Here is a 23808-nt window from a genome sequence, read left to right on the forward strand (position 1 = left end):
GTAGCTGGTTGTAGCTAGGTAGGGGACCTTGGTGCTCTGCCTTTTGGGCCCGTTTTAGTGGCTTTTGAGAAATCTCCTGAAATGCGGGGTTTGGGGGCTACAGATAGAAATTTACAGATCTGGCTAAAACTCCTCATCTTAGCTGAGGGCTTGAGAAACGGAAAGATAAAGTGATTTTCCCAAAGCCACACAGCAGACAGAGCTGAGAATCTCCCAGTTTCTGGTGCTCCTCGTGGTTTGTGTATTGCGTCATGGTATCAATAATGTGACTTTGGTGCTTTCTGGGGACCAGCTGGAGAGACACAACACTGGTGTCTGGAAGCCACAAAGGCACTCTCACCTCGCCGCTGGTGCTTCACTGGCCAAAGTGGTGCTCCACTGCCCTGCCCAGCAGGGCACAGGCCAGAGGGCCTGGCAACTGACCAGTGGGCCTGCCCCCGAGACTTGACAAAAGGTTCCCTCGCCATTGCGGAACAGATGCTGAGACAGAGGGATCATATTTTACTGTAATGGAAGCTGCTTTAATGGATGCCTTACCCATCTGTCTTCTCTAAGGTAGAGCAGCAGCCCTCCCTCTTTATCAGGCTGGAAGGTACCATTTTTTTTTATTGTCAGGAACATAAAATACACAGGGACATTTGAATGGGCATCTTTGGAATGCACAGAGAGTAGCTTCTCAGCACAAAGCAACTGTTAAATATTTTGTAGGGTTTTCATAATTCATGAAACCTGTTATTCCATGAAGATTTTTCTAGATACCCCATCTTCTGTAGGCTGCAGAGAAAAGAGAGAGAGCTACTTTCCTCAAGGGTCCACCTATCTGATCTATTTGCCTCATTTACCCAAATATTTACATAGGACTATCTCTTGATGACTAACTTTCCTGTAGTGACCTGTTTCCTGCCCCAACTCTGGAGGTTTTGGAACAAGCTGTTTAGCTATTTCAGGCCCTGGTTTATCAATTCATGTGAAGGACTGGTCTGCATGTTGTCATAAGGAATACAGAGTTGATGTTTACAAACCATGGTGATGTTCTCAGATGAAAGATGTTCAGTGAATATAAAAATACTCCTCTGTGATGATTAATGCATGGTCTTTGCCAACAAGACTATTTAAATGATGGGACAGTGGCTACTATTTTAATCGTATAGAGAGCCTCATTGAAGCCTCAAAGCACTTTTCTGACACTCAATCATGGCAAATGTTACTTAACCCAGGGAAGGTGAAGCACAGTAATGCATGTGCTTTATCCATGGGCAGGGGTTCAGTTTTACTGTGGAAAAGTTCTCAGGGTTGCCTCTCTTCCAGAACATTCTCCAGATTCATTCACCTTGTCCCTCTTGCCAGGCATTTTGTAAAATATCCTGAGCCGAGACATCTTCCCTGGACAACGATTGCAAAGCTCACAGGAAATCCATTAAGTCTTTATGGAGGTCCTGGAAATAGAGAGATGAGAGACATAATCCATGTTCTCGAAAGCCTTATGAATGCCCTGGGAGAGGAAGGGCAGCGAGCGAGTGGTGAGCTGAGTGCTGTGACAGCCGTGCATACAGAAGGAGAGTATCCAGGTGAAGAATGAAAGGAGTGTAGGGATGATATACGAAGCCATGCTTTGTTAGTTGGCAAATGTGCTTTGTTCGTGAATCTTAATTTGGGATCCCTCAGACATGGTAGCTGGGGCAAAGATTTGAGATTTATTGAGAAGCTTATTCAGAAGATGAAGAGAGCACCATAAGGTGACAGGGAAGGAAAAGCAGTCATCACCATGGGCGACCAGAGCTTATTTCTGGGGAAACACGCACCTCAGAGGCATCCCTGCAAGGAGCAAGGGAGCTGGAAAATTCGTGTCCCAGTTCCTGTTGGCTATGGATGGGGCCCTACTTCTGGAGGACAGTCATTCCCTGACATTTCTTGCCTATGTCATGGGGGACAAAGTAGGCTCCAGATACTAGAGGACGTCTTCAAATAAAGAAGTGCCAGCAGTTGGAAGTCCTGTGTGTTTAGGGATAAGAGTGAGGGCGGCAAGCAAGACAGAGTGACTGCTCTACCTTTTGAAGAAAATCACTGCTTGAGTGCAAAGTACTCATTCTCTAGTGTGTCTCTTTGACTGTCTGGTTATAGACTGCTATTTATCAATTTCAGTTATAGAAGACAGTCCCTATGAAGAGCAGGGACAAGGCTGGGGGAGGACCAATGTATGGCTTACTACTCATACTTATGCAGAAGACACAGCTCACTCCTCTTGTCCTACAGGTCTCAGAAAAGATGTCTCCTCCTTAGCTTTCTTCTTGACCCCTCCTGTGTCCTCCATAGAACTCTGAGCTCACCCCTCTCACAGCGCTTATAACATCATCCACTTGCACCTTTGTATTTACTCAACCATCTTTGAAAGACTCAGCTTTCTGAAGGCAGAATCTGTGCCTGTCAGAGAACATTGCAAGTGATGCATGTGATCTCCTCTTAAAAGGACAAACATAGGGGCTCCTGGGTGGCTCAGTCAGTCAAGCAGCTGCCTTCAGCTCAGGTCATGATCCCAGGGTCCGGGCTCCCTGCTCAGTGGGGAGTCTGCTTCTCCCTTTGCACCTCTCCCTCTCTCTCCCCTTTTTTACTCTCCCTTTCTCTCTCCCTCAAATAAATGGATAAGATCTTTTAAAGAAAAGAATAAAAATAATAAATCTTTTCTATTTTATGATGTTCCCTTTAAAGCAAGCATATGGGAGTGTGTGTGAATGTGTGCCATACTACAGAAGAAGAGTAGGATGAGCTGAAAGTAAGGAGGTCAGTGATTGTGACGCGAGGAGCACAGGAGAGGGCAGAAGGGGGGCGGAGATCCACCAGGATAATACATTCTTGAGATTAAAATTAAGCAGCAAGAAGTGTAACATCATGTGAAGGGAGAAGACTCTTTAAAAACGAGCCTGAGGGGACGCCTGGGTGGCTCAGTTGGTTAAGCTACTGCCTTCGGCTCAGGTCATGATCCTGGAGTCCTGGGATCAAGTCCCACATTGGGCTCCCTGCCCAGCAGGGAGTCTGCTTCTCCCTCTGACCCTCCCACTTCTCATGCTCATTCTCTCTCTCACACTCTCTCTCTCAAATAAATAAATAAAATCTTAAGGAAAAAAAACAAAATGAGCCTGAGGAGGGCACATGGTGTAATGAGCACTGGGTGTTATATACAACTGATGAATCACCAAAGCACCCTCTGAAATGAATAATACAGTATATGTTAATTAACCGATTTTAGATAAATAAATAAATAAAACATTAAAAAATAAAATTAAAAACAAAAACAAGCCTGAGAGGAACGCCATGCTGTTTTCCACAGTGGCTGCACCAGCTTGCATTCCCATAAATGGTACACAAGGAGGGTTCCTCTTTCTCCCCATCTTCATCAACATTTATCGTGCTTTTGATTTTCGCCATTCTGACAGGCGTGAGGCGATAGCGCATTGTGGTTTTGATCTGCATCTCCCTGACGGTGAGTGATGCTGAGCATCTTTTCACCTGTTGTATAATTACATTGTACACCTGAAGCTAAGGTAACACTATGTTAACTGTACTGGAATTAAAATGAAAGAAAAATAGCTAGAAAGTCATTTCCTTAAGGTACTTAAGGTAAAAAAAATTTTTTTTCTTTTTTTTTTTTAGTTTGTATTTATTTATTTGAGAGAGAGCGAGCAAGAGAGAGCACAAGTCAAGTGAGGAGCAGGGGAGAGAGAGAAGCAGACTCCCCACTGAGCAGAGAGCCCGATGCGGGACTCGATCCCCGGACTCTGGGATCATGACCTGAGCCAAAGGCAGATGCTCAACAGACTGAGCCACCCAGGTGCCTGGAAAAAAAAAAAAGAATTTTAACTCACTTTTATCAACTCTGCTTTTAAATTTAGGTAGTTGGGGCATCTGGGTGACACGGTTAAGTGTCCAGCTCTTGGTTATGGCTTGGGTTGTGATCTCAGAGTCGTGAGGTTGAGCGCTACATCAGGCTCCCCACTCAGCATGGAGTCTGCTTGGGATTCTCTCTCTCCCTCTGCCCCTCCTGCTCATCCTGTCTCTCTCTCTGAAACAAATAAATAAATCTTTAAAAATAAATAAATACATTTAGGTAGTCAAATAGCTTGAATGAACGTATTTTGTATTTAAATGCCTTTTACATTTTTCTGATTATGAATTTTTGCAACCTTACAGAAAATTTTTTAAAATACAGAGAGGTTTCAAAATTATAGCCCTAATTCCCCGAGATAATTATTGTTTACACTGTGTTGTATTTCTGTATAATTTTTATCCAACACAGATCATATCTATAACTTACATTTTGGAAAATGAGAAGCATACAAGAATTTGCATGTCATCTGTGCACAGGTGCCATGTTAATCTTCCTGTATTGTTGCAATCTGGGTACAAATGTTGCTGAAATATTGTACATAAAATTTTATATTACATGTTGCATTTTCAATTTCTACTATATTTTAACTTTGCCCACAGCAGGATTTCTTTTCGGTCTGAGTCCTTTAGGCCAAATCTAATTTTCTCTAGTTGCTGGAGGAATTTCTGACATAGAAAGTATTTTCAATCCAGGGGGAGGGGCAAGCATTCTCTTTCCAAATCCCCAAAGGGGTACACTTGTGAAAATCTGTCAAACTTATATATTTAGGAAGATGCTAAGGTGTGGATGCATGTGACTGGTTTTTAAATTCATGCTCCATTTCCTAGAGCACTTTTTAAAAATGTAGAAGGGAAAACAGTCATTCTCTTGTGCCGCTACTCCCAAAACATCATGCCATATGATTTTATAATATCAATAGGACGGCCAGGAACCTAAACGACAAAGTTAATTGAAAAATGTGAAGTCGGGGCTCCTGGGTGGCTCAGTTATTAAGCATCAGCCTTCGGCTCAGGTCATGATCCAGAGTCCTAGGATCAAGCCCCACATCAGGCTCCCTGCTCGGCAGGAAGCCTGTTTCTCCCTCTCCTACTCCCCCTGCTTGTGTTCCCTCTCTCTCTGCTCTCTCTCTCTGTCTCTTTCTGTCAAATAAATAAATAAAATCTTAAAAAAAGGAAAGAAAGAAAGAAAGAAAGAAAGAAAGAAAGAAAGAAAGAAAGAAAGGGAGGGAGGGAGGGAGGGAGAAAGAAAGAAAAGGAAAGGAAAGAAAAGAAAAGAAAAGAAAGAAAAGAAAAGAAAAGAAAAGAAAAGAAAAGAAAAGAAAAGAAAAAAGAAAAGAAAAGAAAAACATGAAAGCCCGGCTGCAGAGGCTACGTTTAAATTGGTCACCATTTTGTTCTTTCACCCTGTCCCTGCTCTCTGGATTTATGTCTTCACATAAAAATAGCCACATGTAAAACTTGCTAAAAATGATATTGTTTGCATGTCATTCATAACCTAAAATTTTGAGGTTAAGCCAAGATTATTTTCTGGCATTTAGAAATAAGACATTTTATATATAAATCCATTTTTGATTTGATGAGTGGTCTTGGATAAATCAGTGTGAGGTGTGTTTAAGCCACTTTTAAAATCCTGCTGAAGAACAAATCTAAGGAACAACTAAACTAAGAACATGATTTTTTCACTCTGTATTTCCACAGATGAGTCATGTAAATGACCTTTAATCCTAGTACATTGAAAATGATTACTACAGTTAAAAACACTCATTCTACACTCCATAATTTCAATTGCGTGCTAAATGAGTTCTCTGCACCACTCAGAGAAAAGTCTACATACATAAATGGGCTTAAACCAGATGGGACCAAAAATATAATTTATCCAGAGATAAGCCCTTATGGTAAATAAATATCACTTCTGCTCTTCACAAACTGGTCTTGGTAAGTTAAAGGAAAGTAGGGAAAAAGAACTTTCAAATAGTTCTTTTCATTTCATAATGTATAATAAGCTTCCCATGTGCCAGTTACAATTCCAAGAGCCTGGGAAGGAAGGTCTCTATGTTGGACTAGCTCATCCCTGAGTGAAGGAGTCTCCGTGTTTTCTATAGAAGAGATGTGAGACTTAGACCCAAGATATATTCCAGGGGAAAAAAAGGAAAGGATGGGGCCACGGCTGGGATTTGTGTCTACAAAGTACACAAAGCAACTCATTGAACTTGGCATCCCTGGGAGACTAATCCATCATATCACGGCATCTCTTTAGTGAAAATTTATAATTTCAAAACAGTTGGCCCCTGCGAGGCTCTTTTTGCCTCCTCCTCCTTCTTTCCCTTTTGGCTGAGCTTAAGACCTACTTCTTGGCTGGGGAACTTGAATTTAAGTTTCTTAACCTGCCCACCTCTATATACAAATCAATGTTTGTCTTCTAAATTCTTTTCTAATTTAAATAAAAATGACAGCAGTCCTTGTTTTTAAGGCTATATACTCTCTATTGGAAGATAAAATACATAAATATGTAAATGTCCTCTGAAGATTCAAATGCATTGTGCTTTATTTCTGAGGCATATCAGTATGATTATTAAAAGAACATTCAAGTGACACTTCCTTCAAATTATGCACTCCAATCTTTTTTTAAATTTTTTAATTTTTTAATAAACATATAGTGTATTTTTATCCCCAGGGATACAAGTCTGTGAATAGCCAGGTTTACACATTTCACAGCACTCACCATAGCACATACCCTCCCCAGTGTCCATAACCTCACCACCCTCTCCCGAACCCCCCCTCCCCTCAGCAACCCTCAGCCTGTTTTGTGAGATTGAGTCTTTTATGGTTTGTCTCCCTCCCGATTCCATCTTCTTTCATTTTTTCTTTTCCTACCCCCCAAGCCCCCCACATTGCATCTCCTCTTCCTCATATCAGGGAGATCATATGATAGTTGTCTTTCTCTGATTGGCTTATTTCGCTAAGCATAATACCCTCTAGTTCCATCCATGTCATCACAAATGGCAAGATTTCATTTCTTTTGGTGGCTGCATAGTATTCCATTGTATATATATACCACATCTTCTTTATCCATTCATCTGTTGATGGACATCTAGGTTCTTTCCATAGTTTGGCTCTTGTGGACATGGCTACTATAAACATTCGGGTATGCACTCTGATCTTATTTTAGCTCTTACATTCTATTATAGTAAAGGTACTCACTTTACTATGAATTGTACATAATATAGATACTGTGCCTCACAATTCTACTTTAGTACATTAATGTATGTCCTTTTGTGATGTCAGTTTTTAAAATCAACCTTTTTGTGCTCTAGCTTACATATGGTAAAATGCACCTATATAAGTATACATTTCCATCAGAAGTCCACTCAGTGTTCAGAACATTTGCATTACCTCAAAAAGTTCCCGCCACTCTCTTTGTAATGCTCCTCACCCCCCAGCCACAGATAACCACTTATCTCCTTTCTGTTACTATAGATTAGATTTATCTCTTTTGGCATTGTAAAGTATGCATGTTTTTGTTCTTTTTTTTTTTTTTGATCAACCTAATACTTTTGAGATTTATCTATCTGGTTGCATAAATGAATAGTCCATTCCTTTTAAGTCCTGGATTTAATTCCATTTATGGATCTAGCACACTTCGTATATTCATTTACCTCTTGGTGGGCATTTGGATTGTTTCCAGTTTTTGGACATTAAGAATCAAGCTGCTGTGAATGTTCATATATAAATATTTGTGCAGATTTATATTTTCATTTATATTGAGTAAAATAGTTAAGAGTGGGGTTGGGTCATAGGGTATATTTGATTAACTTCAGAAGAAACTGCATCTTTCCCAAGGTGGTCGCACCAGTTTACATTCCTGTCAGCTGTGTATGAGAGTGCTCACTCCACATCTTACCTAATTTCAGCCATTCCAGTGGGTGTACGGTGGCATTTCATTGTAGAATATAATTTGTACCTTGCCAATGACCAATGAGGTTAAAATGTTTAAATGTGTTTCTTTGATGAAGTACTGTGTCAAATCTCTTGTTAATTTTAAAATTAGGTTGTCTTTTTTATTATTTAGTGATAAAACTTCTTCATACATCTGAAGACAGATCCTTTCACAGACATTGGTATTGTGAATATTTTTTTCCCCATTTTGTGCTTTGCCTTTTCATTTTCTTAATGCTGTCTTTCGAAGAGCAGAAGTTTTGGACAATACCTTTCCTTAGAACCTGGCAGGCTTATCTGTTTAAAAGTAAGCTTTGCTAATGACTACAGTGAATATCTCTTAAAATGTAATACCAAGGGAAATCATGTTGCCTATTCCACAGTGACTGATAATGTGTCTAAGGCAAAGAGTCTCAGGGATTATCAAGCACAAGATTCACCAGGGGTATATCTCTCCAAATTCTGTGCTACCAGGAGCTTCTGCCTTAGTGTCCATCTTCATTTCTTTCCTTTCTTCCCAACACTTCTCCACAGGAAGTCTTCCCCGTTTCACAGAATGAATCAGCAGGGCACAAACACTATTTCATCACAGTGTAAGGGTCACCATGACCTCCTTGTTGCACTGGGAAAGTAATATGAAAGTTGAGTCTGCTCTAAATTTCAGGAGTGGAAATCTCTGGTATATTGATTTAGAAAACTCAAGCCTCTCTTTGGCTCTCAAAATTGGAACCCCATGAGTTTGTCTTCTCTTCTAAGAAAACTAGTGGTCTATGTTTCATTCACTTCCTGTAGAAAATATTTGTTAAAATGTACCATATGCCACACATTGTGTCAGAAAAGCAAGAAATATCTAGTATACCACATATCAAATCTTTTAGTTTATTCTTATGGAACAATGAGCCATCTTGACGATAGGAATCTTCTTCATTCTCCTGTGCTCAGTGCTTGGCACATAGGTATTTATTAATGTAGTTAATGTATGAATGATTGTACACACCCATGCATGAATGAAGTGTCAGAGAAAGCTGCCTTGCCTTAGTTTCCTATGTTTTATTAAATTTAAATTTTAATTTTAATTAATTAATTAATTTATTTATAGATTTTTATTTATTTATTTGACAGAGAGAGAGACAAAACACAAGTAAGCAGAGAGGCAGGTGGGGGCGAGGGAGAACAGGCCAGAGAGCCCGAATCGGGGCTCTGTCCCGGAACCCTGAGATTATGACCTGAACCGAAGGCAGAGGCTTAACTCACTGAGCCACCCAGGCACCCCAGTTTCCTGTGTTTTCTATGAGGCCAAGGTTTTCTCTAATGGGAAAGCTGTAAGCAAATAGCTATGGCCATTCAAGGGAAAACCACACTATGGTAGCAGTGAAGCAATCCAGCTCTCGCAGTAACATCCTAGCTAGGAAGTCAGTCACAACTCAGAGTGGGGCTTCTACCATTTTTTTTCCCTAATGGTTAAAGTTTCGCAAAGTGGGAGAAAATACATGGGACCTCAGAAATGAGAAGGGTCGCAAGGAAGTTAGTTTCTTCTCAGGTTATATCAGAGATAAGATAAATAAATAAGAAGAAAACTATCACTATAACACGTGATATTTAGTACAGTTTATAAAAGAGGTTCATATGTATTTTCTTACTGGATTCTTAAAATACTGCTGGCAGGTAGCCACAAGGAGTGTCAGTATATTTCCCCATTATATAGAGTTGGAATTGAGGTTCAGAGAATGGAAGTGTCTTGCCCAAGATTTTACAGCTACTTAATAATGAAGTGGACTAGTTGGATTCTAATATTCTTTTTTGCTGCCCTTGGAGGATGACCCCCTTACTTGATGGGGTGCCATGGATGGTATATCTAAGTGTACATTTCTCTTTTCCTCTTGATTTTCAAATAAAATCCCTTTTTTGTGCCATGAGAGGAGGTAAATTATCCTTACTATAGTGTAACTTTATGGTACACTCTGAACAGTATTAAAGAAAGCTCAATTTTTAAAACAAAGCTTTGACACAAAGCTTCACTTAATTCCATAGGAATGAGCCCCTAGGAAATCATGACCCTGTGAACCCTCAAATTCTTTTTTCTGTATAGACCCTATTTTATAAGAAATTAACTGGAACATGCAGAGAGGGTTTTTTTTCTTTTACACAGATGAAACTTCCTTAATTGTTTTTATGTTCCAGTTGTCCAAGAGGAACTCCTTAGCTGAGGCACATCAGAAATTTCATTGCCTTGGTATGCTCCGAAGGACAATGGCGCTTGATAGGTATAGACAGGAACTTGGGAGGAAAGACCACAGAGCTATTCATCACCTTTGTTCAGCCCTCCAAGGAACAAAGTGAGGCAGTGCTATCTGTGAGCTATCACATCAGGACATACTGGAAAACCCTCTTGTATTTGGAGAATGATCTTCAACGGCAAGCATGGCTGTGGGCGGCCATGACTACTGTAATAGGATTCCATTGTCAGGCCATTGTTTTGCAGAAGGTAAAGTGCAAAGAAGGGAAAGGAAAATTCAAGGACAGAGGCTGTGTCATTGGACAAAATCTGAGAGTCTATCTTCCTTGCCAACAGTTGAGAGCTATGACCAAGAAAAATACAATTTAATCTCTTTTTCTCCAATAGCTATATTTCTGCATTTTTATTGGTGTCTATATAGCTGCACGAAAGAGAAACACTCTCTTTATTAATGCTTCATTAAGAATTTTTATATTTATGTGACAATCTATATCTATATTCTTTGCTCAGAATCGAGTACTTTAGAGCTTTGATTCCAGCTGGTTGGGATTGGAAAACTCATTAATGCTGTTAGAATGACTGACAGCAAACTCCTCAGGGGAGAGATATGGTCTTATATGTATAGAAACAGTCAAACTGGATGGGTCAACTTTTATAAATAAACCATTGGAATATGTAATTTAAAGGGAGGAGTACATCAGTTACAGATTGTTTCCTTAACCGTCCCTGTTATTTCCCAGTTTCGAATTTTAGGCAATCTCATGACAAAAATAATAATTAAAAGTATGCAACAAAGCTCATCTTTCAGTCCTTTATAACACAACATCTATCTGTTATGACAAAGGGAATTATAAATGACATTACAATTTGGAGGCAAAATTACAAGATCCTTCATAGTTAAGGCAATTGATAGCCATCTTCACCAAGTTCTAAATTTAAGTCACCATCTCTCAGTTCCGACTGGCATCAAGTTAAAACAGACAAGGAATTGTTTCCAGCGGAGAAGATTAAAATGCAATTATAAATACATCTATCTTCCTTTGCCCAGGGACTCTCCATCCCATAATACCATTTGCATAATGGGTTAGTTTGTTTGTTCCCTTTTAAATGTTAAATTTGGAACATTTTATTCTAAGTGCCATCAAAAAATAAACACATGAAGTTCTAAGCCCACAGCTTTTCCTATCTATCTGAGACTAAGAATATGTCCATTTTGTCTGTATTTAAGGAAGAACAAGCACTTTCTTATTTTTTTACACACCCAAGATGACAAGGATCTGAAGAGTTATGAATACAGACAAATGGAAGTTAGTATTTTACCTCATTCTCAAAGACACACACACACACACACACACACACACAGTCACTCACTCTGCTTCTACTTGAAGGTGTCTGGAGGCTCCAGTTTGTACATTGGCTTCTGATTGCCCTACTTTTTGCCTGATTCTTTTCTTCCTGAGCTATATTCTAGAGTAGACACTTGAATCGGTGCATGCCAACACTCTTTCCTCCTACAGGTCCTCCATGTAAATGGGCCGTGTGTCTAACTGCCTGGATAGCAAAGAGTTAACCTAAAATCCAGTCCCTACAAATGGAGACTCTATTATTCAACTCAAGTGGAACATGTTTTCTTTTTTAAAGAGGGTATCTTGGGATGCATAACAGCTGAGTTTAGTCCTTAGAGGAGGGACTCCATGGCACAAAGTTGACCAGTGGTCAAACTTTTGGCAGGAGGAGAAACTTCCATGTTCTTCCAGATGTGAGCACTTTCCCCTCTGCCCAGTCCGGCCTGGCTCAGAGCTAGGAGATGAAGTTAAGATGAACAGCAGCCAACGTGCCCTGACGTTTAGGAGTGCTGATCAGTACAGTGACCTCCCAGAGGGTTAGAAAGTGCCACCCAGGAGTCCTTTGTATTGCAACAGTCACTACTTTGCAGCATCTCAGCCACTTGGTGCTTCAAACTCTGCTGGTCTAAAGCTTCTCACATTGGATTTGTGTTAGCAACTGGCTTTTCCTCAAACTTCGCTGCCGAGGCTCTCAGTAAAGAGATTTTATGTCATTTAGTGGTAAAAATTCAGCCTCCCTGATGGTTTTCTTTAACACAGCTATTCGAGGAGGCAAGGGATGGGTCTCCTTGGAAACATCAGTAGCAACTCAGCTACTCTGTCTCCTGACAACGATCTCCCTGTGTCATTGGCTGCCTATTTCCAGCAGTTGGTGTCCTGGCTAGAACTGAGCACTGAAGACCACACAGTAAGGAGGAGCAAATTTGTGATTAAGGTCAAGATGGATGGTGGGAGATAGGCCCAAGTGATAGTGGAGATTCTGTCCAACCAAGATCCTGTGTCCACAGAGCATGAATACCTCCACTCAGGGTTCCAATAGAGGGGGGTCCAATTATTCTAGAAATGGGGGCACAACAGGGAGGTGGGGCCCAGCCATAGGGGGGCCCTGAGTGGCTCAGTGGTTTAGTATCTGACTCTTGATTTCGGCTCAAGTCATGATCTCAGGGTTGTGACATCCTTCCCCTACCTCAAGCGAGCACACGTGTGTGCATACACACACCCACATACACATGCTCTCTCTCCCTCTAAAAATTAAAAAAAAAATTTTTAAAGATGGAGAACAGAGACCCTGCTACTGGGCAAAGGGCTTGGCAGAGATAGGCAGGTCTGAGTAGCAGGAGACAAAGGTATGTCCCAGAACCAGTACTCCGAAATGGGACAAGGGTAGAGCTTATAAGAGCTTATGTGGCTTATAAGAGTAGGAGTGGGGTAGAGTACCTTGGAATTTGGGAACAAGGTTCCCATTATCAGTACTGAATTCAGACCACAGAATGAGGAGGAATATGAGGTAAGGCTCTGTTCCCATCTGACAGCACAATCTAAGAAAAAGAGCCAAAGAGGCATTTTTCTAGGAGAGGAGGTAGGGACACCATCGTGGTTGAATCAGAGGGTCAGGGACCCAAGGTACACATGTAAACTGCTATTGGTTGATGAGAGAGAAGACAGATTAGGAAAAAAAAGAAAAAAAGTAGTATCCACAACAACCCTCCCCACATATTTTGCATCTCATATTGCTTCCTTTCTCTTCTTGCCATCATAGTCTTAATAACTGCCTTTATTAACAGTTTATCTTAAAAACTGTTGAGAGGGGGATGACTTCTGAAGAACGTGCTAGGATGAAGAAGTGCTTTGAGAATGATCCCCCCTCTCTCTGCTCAGCTAGATCGTGCTTACGTACTGGTCGCCTCCCGGGTTAGATGACAGGCGGAAACACGTGGGGGAGGGAGTCTAACGGCCCAGAGAGGATGAGCATGATGTTGTATCGCATACCGAGCACCTTCCATGGCCCAGGTATGAGGCAGGATACTTAACATATGTTATCTGATTTCATCCTGGCAAGGTAAGGATTATTCTTGTCACATGCACAAATAAAGCCACTGAGGCTCAGAGAGGTTGTGTCACTTCTCTGATATCTCACTGCTGGCTCGTGCTGGCTCTCCCTTCATTATGGTAGCTGAGAAAGCTGAAATTGCTTGCTTCCAATGAGGATTACAGAGCAGAGAGGGGCGTTGGCTAGGGAAATGCCAGGGACCAGACGTGAATAAATGAGGAAGGTAGGGGATGAATAAAAGGGTGATAATAACATAGAACTTCAGATATGCCTGAGCCCAGGTCAAAAACTGAGGTACTGTTTAACTGGATGATACCCAGACCTGACTCCAGGCCATTAGAAAAAGTCCTAATGATAGACGGGTGCTCCTTAGTTTAGAAATACAGATTCAGGAAGTAGCTGAGAACATTGATTGAATGGGTACCAGTTTTCTTGGAACATAATAACTTTCACCCTTGCCTTTGCCAGCCAGATTTTACATTGTAAAGCCAAGCAGCCATTACAAAGACCTGGCATAGGGTATTTAAAGTAGGTGTTTAGTATGTGACAGATTTGTGGATTTGGGCTGAGAAGAACAGCCAAAGGAATCAATTCCTCAGTATTCTCTGATGAGTAATCTATGTGGCATTTTCTCAAAAGAGGTAGCAGCCACCTAATATTCCTGCTGACAGAGACGGCTCCTCTCTTGGAAATCAGAATATGCAACCTGTTTTGGTTATTGGAACCAAACGTTTTTTTAAAAGATTTTATTTATTTATTTTCCAGAGAGAGAGAGAGAGAGAGAGCACAAGCAGGGGGAAGAAGTAGGCAGAGGGAGAAGCAGGCTCCCTGTAGGGAGCCCAAATGAGGGGTCTCCATCCCAGGACCCTGGGATCCTGTCCTGAGCTGAAGGCAGAGGCTTAACTGACTGAGCCACCCAGGCATCCCGGAAACAACCTTTTTTTTTTTTTTTTAAAGATTTATTTATTTATTTGACAGACAGAAATCACAAGGAGGCAGAGAGGCAGGCAGAGAGAGGAGGAAGCAGGCTCCCTGCTGAGCAGAGAGCCCGATGCGGGGCTCGATCCCAGGACCCTGGGATCATGACCTGAGCCGAAGGCAGAGGCTTTAACCCACTGAGCCACCCAGGTGCCCCCGGAAACAACCTTTTAACCAACACTGATCTCAATAAAGAGTGGGTCAGGGTATTGTGTTCAGAGAAATGTGGGTGAGCCTGTTAAAATGAAGAGTCCCAGGCCCCCAGAATCAGGACATTCTTCAGGTGACTCTCACACAGATGGTCCTACAGGGACCCTTTGAAAAAGTCTAGCAGAGATCCCCTTCACACCAGCACCCACTGCATTTGTCAGAGCTGAACTGAACTGGTCAGTCCTAATTTTAAGAGTTAAAGGTAGGCCTCCCCATCTGCCCATGAATGGGCATTTTTTCCAATACATATCAGTGCCCAGTGCTGGGGAGGAACAGGTGGCCCTCAAGGTGCTCAGTGGTCAGCAATGCTGTGCCCATTCCCAGAGACACTGTGGCAGCCAAGAAAGGAGCCCTCTCTTGCCAACTACAGTCACCTCACCACTGAGCCCCAATCTTTGCTTTTCTTTCATTCTGGCCACATGACCAGAAGGGGGGGTTATGTTCCAGAAATAAGGGATGAAAGAGGGGACATACAGGCGTCTTTTCTCCCAATTTTTCTCCCCACCATGGCTACTGGAGTCAACCCATTTGTGCTATATCCTGAAGGCTTTAGTTCTTTTTACCCATCTTGAAAAAAAAAATGAACTATTACACCAACTATCAGAAGGAGGTTGGGACTTCCTTGCTTAAGTCTGCTTTAAGGACAAGGAGTTGCTGAGACAGAAAATTCCCCAGTGGCAGGCTTGATGGATGATATGACATTGTCTCCTGAGGATCCAGTGATTTGCAGCAGCATTTCAGGCAACCCAAAATAAACCATCACTCTGCACAAGGGGTGACAAGCTTAATGTCTACACTCGTCATCATAATTCTGGTAGCAGAGCTTCCCAGACTCTAGGTTAACCCCTTTTACTTTGGCTGAAAAACCTGGAGCAGGAGCATGGGAGAGATTGTAAGATAATTGTTCTTTGGATGAGCACCTTTCATCTGACGATCTCTGAGTGCTTTATAAATATTAATTAAATTACAACAACACCTTAGTATGCCTAATTATTATCTGTCCACCACCCCCAGCTCCATAATAGCCCTTTAAAGATGAAGCACTTGAAGGATAGCCTGGCTAGACTTCAATGTCTGGGCTTATCATAGAGGCAAAACCCAAACCTCAATGTTCTTCATGTCTAGAACTCTGTTAAAGAGGACTAAAATGATTGAAAGGATCACGTGATTCCCACACACTTAAACACTGTGAAGTACTACTACTAAAAGCATAAAATATGTATGTTGACTTTATCATTTAATTAGAAGAACTATTCTATAAATCTTAGTTTTTAACCAATTTTTCCCTTCCAAGAAATCTAACTTCTTACTGTTTCCATGTGTTCACCTATGAAATAGTGACTTAACGGGGTTCCCTGATCTCTTACAGTATTCTATCACTCTATCATAAGCACTGATGACTTATGAGGTGATGTGTTCTATGACCTGCAAAAAGTATTCATCTTTCCCATTAATAATGGCATACCCTCACCATTTAAAATGTGTTATCCTCATATATCACCCAAACCTGAAGGATTTTCATGATCAAAGCTGTTACTCATATTATCAGAATCACCTTCCTCTTCATATTTCATATTAATTCATGGCCACTGCCTGTATGATACTCTTATTTGAGTCAGTCACAATCCTCCCCCTCCCCCGCTTTTTTTGAAAGCTGGTACTAATACCACCACCAGGATTTATAAGTTTAAAAAAAAAAACTGTAGTTAGAGACCAAATACTGTCAGTGATTCTAAAATCTGTCCCTGCCTCTCTTCTGTTTGAGGAACATCGGTTCCTCGTTTAATATGTTTACCTGGAAACAGCTACCTGGAAGTAGGATAAAAAGCAGTGGGGCTTCTTGGAGGGACTTGGGACAGAGTTGCAAGTGAGTAAAGCAGCTAAGTTAACAGTCTTTGTCAACCCGCTCTCCAGACTCACTTTGGACTCTTGTTCGTGGAGGAGGCAGAAAGAAAGAGAAGATCCAGTCACGCCCTCCAGAGGATCCCAAGCAGAGAGGAAAGGAGGAAGGTGTGGAGCAGGGCATCTACACAGAAAGGTCAGAGATAATACTGTCACTGTAAAGGCCTGTGGGAAAATGGGAAAATTAGAGAGGGCAGCGAAGACGGATCCTTCAGATGTTAGCCACGAGGTACAATTCCTGAAGGAAAGAAAGATTTCCAACTTCCACATAAGACCAGCTGCAGGCATATTTGGTGGAATTGGTGGAGATATGATAGAGTATGTGTACTAAGATTTCCTCTAAGGTTCACAGAGAAAACAACGCCTGCTGCCAGTGGTAGCAACTCTTCCTACAGAGATCTCGTTTATGAGGCAAGGAAGAAACACCTACAAAGGAAGCCGCTGGCTAGAGCAAAAATCTGTAGTCATAAAACATCCTTGGATTTTTTAGGAATCATTAAAATTCCTGAAACAAATTCCTGAAGAAAATATATATGTAATGGGGAAACTGAGAGTGAAGGAGAAAGACCTGCACAAAGACAGGCATGAATGCTCACTCGTTGAACGCTGAGTGGCTTCAATGGTGTGTCCATGCAGCTCCCTCTTGGATGCTCTACGCAAGGGATGTGTTAGGAGCACAAAGGAAACAAGCGACCTGCCTCTGGTTGGTGACTTGGTGAATGAGCCCTGGAGTCAGAAAAATGGGTCCAAATACTAGGTCTGCTACTCCCCAGCTGTGTGACCCTGGACAGTCACCTGCTCTGAAGGCCTGAGCTTTCTCACCGGGCTGTGGGGAAAATTAAATGAGATTTTGCATGTGAAATGCTCAGCACGGAGCCTGGTACATCACAAAGAATGCACTTAGTAAACGCCAGTGCCCATTGCCCACATCACGGGGGCCTCCCTACTCAGCCCCAAGGCTGATTAAAAAAATAAACACCATCAGGGGCGCCTGGGTGGCTCAGTGGGTTAAGCCTCTGCATTCAGCTCAGGTCATGATCTTAGGGTCCTGGGATAGAGCCCCGCATCAGGCTCTCTGCTCAGCGGGGAGCCTGCTTCCCTCTCTCTCTCTGCCTGCCTCTCTGCCTACTTGTGATCTCTCTCTCTCTGTCAAATAAATAAGCAAAATCTTAAAAAAAAAAAAAAAAACACCATCCAACTTCTCTGAGCATATACCCAAAGGAAACACTGCCTTCCCAAATGGCCACTTTGGGTGCCACGTCTGACTTGAATGTTGTTGCTCTGTTTCCACAAAATAATTCTGGACTGCCTCTGCTGGGAACGCCCTCAGGTCTTATTTAAAATATACACACATATGTGTACTGTTATTGATGGCAAATCTTGGTCCTTCTGGAGTGATTTTTTTTTTTTTTTCATTTAGAATTTGTCATTTAGAGCCAAATCTAATGAAGAAGGAACATAATCAACAGGGGACAAAATTAAAGTATACAGATTGATTGATTGTGTGTGTATGTGTGTGTGTGTGCAAGCACACCCCTTATAAATCAACCCCAAAGGCAATTCCAAGTGAGGATTTGTGTAAACATTGTGAAGAATGGTGGACAGTGATGTGACGTGCATAAACTTCCTGAACTCATTCCTTCAAGGATGTCCTTTCATTTATTCTTGACTTTTTAAATACCATTTAACATAAAGGTCTCATTCTTTTATTATTATACATGAGCCATTGGTCTCTACTCACTTTTTCAGAAAGGGAACGCTGGGAAGGAAAGAGAAGAAAGGGCCCAAGTTAGAAGAATGAGTTTGGGAGGAGAGAGAAAGGCCAAAAGTGAAAGGACAAGTCGAGGCAGGGAAAATCAAACCAACTTAGAGACATCACAGAGAAATCAACCTTGTAGGCCAGAGACATTAATTACAGTTTGCTTTTTAAGACATAACTCATGCTACTGTTTGTTTTGTGAAGGGGGAGGACTGCTTATAATGGGCTGCAATAAACTTTCCAGTTAAGACTAAACATTTTTTTAATTCTGTTCTGAGAAAGTGTGTTTATTAAAATACTTTAGCCTTTGAGAAATGGAACCATTTCTTAGAACACGTATTTTACTGTTTCCTTCATATTTTGGACAATCGCTCACCACCTGTGCACTTTCTCCCCCTGGTCTCCTCAAGGCTCCCCAACAAGCAGGGGCTTGTGGGAAAGGAAGGAAGCACCAAAGAGCTCTCTTATGTGAATAACGTGATTAGCAGAAAGTATAAAGGAGGCTTCTTCCCCGGTTCACAAAGCAGATTTTCTTCACAAGCTGGCAGAGCTCCCAGACAATTTGCTCTGGGGACAGACTCTGGCTAAACTGTTGCCAGTGCCACCTCTGGGGCCTCCAGATTGATGAGCTGGGGTGGCCACAGGGAGGGAGTTCTGAAGAGGCAACACCAGGCAGGGCCATCCTGGGTCACCCAGCAGGAGTCGCAGCCATGAGCACAGAGCGGGCGCTGTGTTCTCCCATCCACTCACTGCCCAGGCTTCTGGCGCTGAAACAGCAACAGGAAGGGCTGAGGGGCTACAGAGGGGAGAAGCTGGCTCCAGGGTCTAAGACGGAGTCTGAGGGGTCATGATGGAAGGCAAGGAGTAGCAAAGGATGTGTGGCTCCCATCTGCCGGTCCAGGGCTCAGGCCTCTTTGGGTGCTCAGAACAACTTGGAGGGCAGAGTAACCTTGTTCTCAGGCACCAAGAAAAGAGCGTCTCCTGACTTCAAGTCTGGCGCAGGGGTCGGGCCAAGCAGCGGTTGTACGTCTGGGGAATGATCCCGTGGCCGGGATCTTGCATTCAGCATCGTCACCCCAGCAACGCCTGCTGCACCCCCCCCCCACCAACTTCAGCTCCCCTGGGTGGTGTTGAACACCAACACACATCCTCTGGAGTACTGCAAACTGAATTAGAAATTAACAGGCATTCTATGATCTACAGTGTGTTGGTGGGGGAAAGAGGAGGGTCATCAGCTTCTACAGCTCCTGTAGGTTTTAGCTCAGCCAGACCTGATTTCTGACTGGGAGCCTTATAAAAATGATTTTCCCCAGTAGTAGAGTTTTAGAAAGGGTTTATGGCCTTGAGTCATTCAGGATCACTAACTGATTTAGCCCCTGCTGTTCTCCAAATATCCTCAAAAGGATTCTTGGCTAACTTGGATATTAACAGAAAAGGTAGGGCCCTATTTGCCTCTCAGTTGTCTTAAATGTCCACCAGCAAGGCCCTACCCTGAGGCTATGGAGTGGGACCTGGTGGTGAGGGTAAGCTGGCCGCCCACCAGCTTTGGCTTTCTTTGTTCTTTCTATTGGTGGAATAACCTTACTGGGAGTTTGTGCATGTGCATTTGTGTGTGCACACCTCACCATACAACTAATTCCTGATTAGTTCCCCCCAAATTCAGGAAATCTAGAAGAAGGTAAAGAATACCACTGATTCAGAATAGGCACGGTTGGTACGCTAGTTCCTATTCCTCATGATTTTTTCTATGCTAGTGTTTTGAAGTGAAATTACAGTATGTGTATATTTTTAGAACCAATATTTTCACTCCACAGTAGGTCACACATTCTAGCCTTCCATGTCAGAAAGTATAGATCCACGTTAACATTTTTAATGGTTGTTTAATCATCCAGGATAAAAATGTGCTGTGCATTCTTTAACCGACTGCTTCTAGTTAGACATTTCAGATGTCACTCGTCACGGCTGGTCAAAATTAGGGTCTTTACATAAATATCACAAAAATCCTTGTCAGAGCATTCCCTTAAGATGGATTCTTCAAAATGGAGCTGCTGGGTCAGATTCCATCATCTTTAAAAGCTTTGATGCACCCTGTCAAAATTTTCCTACAGTAAGTATCTACCAATATTCCATCCTTCCAACAGCAAATGGAGCTGTCCATTTTCCTCCTCCATGTGGCCTTGAGGCTGGGCATGGAGAGTCTCGTTCATCCTTCCCAGTCTGACGGTTATAAGTGATATCTCATTTGCTGGGGTAATTTGTCATTCAGGGCTTTTTCTTCTCCCTCTGGCACCTTCCATCATCTCTTGTAGCTCTTTTCCCACCGGCATCTCTCTCATTCAATAATAAACATTAATGGAGCACTTCCTGTAGGTTGGCACCGTACCCAACATCCACACTCCAGTAATGTCATGATTTAAGGTGTTCTGGGGGCAGGGGGGCGGCTTGAGGGAGCAGGAGAGTGCTTCATAGAGGTGGCGATATTTACGAAAGGTTTGATGCAATGGTGGAACAGGTTATTTAATGCAGAAGATAGAGCATAAGTGAAATCAAAGGCCAGTGAGGAGGGAGGGAGGGAGGGTGGGTGGGATGCCAGACTGAGATGGACGGGCTCTGTGCACGACCCTATGCAGTTGAGATTTTATTCTGTGGCAACAGCAGATACTTAAAGGGAGGATTTTTAGGGGTGACTAGTGATAAGATTTACATACAGCAAGTTAATTCTGGCAGTGGTATAAAGGAGGAAGTAAAAAAAAAAAAAGAAAGAAACAGAGAGGCCAAAAGACCAATTAAATGCCTGTCTCAACTGTCCGTGTGAAGAAGCTGAGAGCTGGAAAGAAGTCAGGGGCAGTGGGGACAGAAGCAGAGAGATGGAGGTGATAGGATTTTCGGGACTGGTGACTGGGTGGGGACATAGGGGAGATGTTCAAGAAAACCTGGAGCACAGAAAGTATGAGTTTGGGCAAAAAAGAAGAGATGGATTCAATTTTGAACACGCTACAGTTAAGGTGCCCACTGGGCTTCAGATGGGTAGATCCAAGAGGGAGTCTCAATATGGATTTGGGACCCTGAGAGACGCTGTGGCTGTGGCTGTGGATTTGGGGAAGCATCAGCACTCAGGATCCACACACAGACTGTCAGGAGTCCTTCCCCTCCCCGGACCCAGGCCTGCCACCCTGTATTCAAGGCTTTATCCTTGTCCCTGACCCAGGAGCCCCGTTCCCTTTACCCAGAGTTGCCCACATTGCTATGAAAAAGAATGGATCTAATGTAGCTGGTTCATATAAAATTTTGAAAATTAAGCTATCTTATGTTGCTTTTTAATGAATAAGTTTTTTTTAAAAAGGGTATTTGTCTAACACAAAGAAATGATTCCTTATTTATGTGGCCAATGGGCTATTTGGGGGGAAAAAAAAGCCTTTCTGAGCTCCCTCAAATCACACCAATAAAGCACTGTTCCCCTACCCCCCGTCTCAGGGTCAGGGGCTCTGCTTCCTTGCTTGAGATCCAAAATGCAAAAGCACTATCAGCTGCTGGAGGAAGGATTCCTAACTGAAGCTGGCCTTAAGACACCTCTGCAACCTGAGACCTGCTCCCAGGAGCCAGGTTTAAGCCCCAGGACCTGAAGAGGAGCAAGGGGTGTGGCGCCATGCCATCCGCTGCTTGGCTTCCCAGCTAGGATTTGAACAGCTCAATTCAAAGGACAGACAGCTGCTGTCTAAAGTTAAATAAAAACAGAATAAAACAAATCTGGGTAATTTTAGCCTGCCCTGTTCTCATCAACCTCTCAATAAATCTTTACCTAGAAAGATGAAAAGTGCTTTTGAGAGTCATACTGGGGTAGAAATGTGTCAGTTCTTGGCTCCAATTTTTCCGCAGCTGACAACCCCAGCTCATCAACCCCACAGCAGGACAACCTCGCTCTGACCTGACCAGAAAGTGCTCTCTTTTCTTTTACTCCCATCTACTTTTCTCACTGGCTCCTTTCGAGCCCTCTTGTCCTGGGATGTCAAATCAGAAGTGACTAGTGCTCTCCGGCAACAGGGTTCTGGCGGTTCCCACAGGATCAGGAGCTCTCCGCCCTGCCATCTCCTTCAAAAGCCACCCCACATCCCCCCTCACGGTGTATCAGGAAGGAGCGTACGCCAGAGACACCTCCCTGACCAGCACCAATGAGTGGACAAACTAAACCTCTATTACGTCAACAATAAGGACTTGAAGAGAAAGGAGATACTTCAAATAAAGCGATATTCACTCCATAGTAAATATCACTGTTGCAGGGTGCACGACTTCCCCCTTTCCAAAGATGGATACAGTTAGCTACACGTCAAGAAATTCAAGGTTTCTAAAATACACCAGGAATCTGAGAGAGAGAAAGGCAGCACAGAGAACATCACTGAAATCTGTGTGCTCAGTCAGGGAACCAGGAATGCAGAACATGGGGAAAAATCGCCCCTATCAAGAGCTGGAATTACACAAGATAAATCATAGCTAATGCTCTAGAATATTTCAAAAAGGCTGTTTATTTAAAATGATATAAACACCTCAAATGAGGAAACTATGCAGAAGGGAATAGGGCACGGAGAGATTCTGAATTTCTGCTTCTGATCTCTTATTCAGCAATGGCACGACTTTCAGCCCAAGTTGTTAGCGTTTTGGGGCAGATGAAATGACTTATACTATGAAGGAGGACAAGAGAAGCTCTCTGGAGCGGCAACACCCTTAACGACAAGCCACCCGGATAAACCGGTACATTTCTTAGAAGCATTTATGGCAAAAATCCCCGTATCATTAAAGATCAAAATGGTCTCCTAATTTTTTTTTAAAGATTATTCATTTATTTATTAGATAGACAGAGATCACAAGCAGGCAGAGAGGCAGGCAGAGAGAGAGAGGAAGTAGGCTCTCCGCTGAGCAGAGAACCCGACTCGGGGCTCGATCCCAGGACCCTGAGATCATGACCCGAGCTGAAGGCAGAGGCTTAACCCACTGAGCCACCCAGATGCTTCTGGTCTCCTAATTTAAGCCAGCATTTCTGAAACTGTTGACACTTTTGATAGAAATTAACCTAGAAACAGCTCCCCAAAGTGTTCTCTTGACACACACACTACATGATACTACTTCTACCTTGGTTTATATCTTTAACCTTCCCCCATCATTTCCCAAAATGTGTATCCACCCAAAACCCTTTATAAAGCACAACTCCAGTAACATTTGGGTGGATTTTTAAAAAGATGATTGTAAACGTGAGCTGCTTCTCTTTCTCACCCTACACACTTGGCACCTTCCTATGTCATAAATCTCGGTGTGGCAGCTGCAGAATCAGAGTGACTATACTCTGTTGGGACCTGTGTGTTTGCCACCAGCATGGCAGGAGTCCTGCCAACGTCTTCTGAGACTCGGCATGCTCTCTTGCCACTGTTCAGGCTATTGTTTCACAACACATCAGAATATTTGCAATCGAACAAGCTTAGTTCAGATAGGAGAATCAAGTGAGCGCCAACTAGAAAAA

General features: G+C 42.6%; 1 protein-coding gene and 1 pseudogene across 3 annotated transcripts in view; both read right to left on the reverse strand.

Moving 5' to 3' along the window:
* The window catches only part of FRMD6 (FERM domain containing 6), a 301404-nt gene that overhangs the window by 200566 nt on the left and 77030 nt on the right, over positions 1-23808 (reverse strand). The gene's annotated exons all lie outside the window — the stretch shown is intronic.
* LOC116875702 lies at positions 4316-4416 on the reverse strand (annotated as a pseudogene).

This window comes from Lontra canadensis, unplaced genomic scaffold, assembly GCF_010015895.1.
Source record: "Lontra canadensis isolate GAN:19392208 unplaced genomic scaffold, GSC_riverotter_1.0 scaffold42, whole genome shotgun sequence".
In the NCBI taxonomy this organism is placed as follows: Eukaryota; Metazoa; Chordata; class Mammalia; order Carnivora; family Mustelidae; genus Lontra; species Lontra canadensis.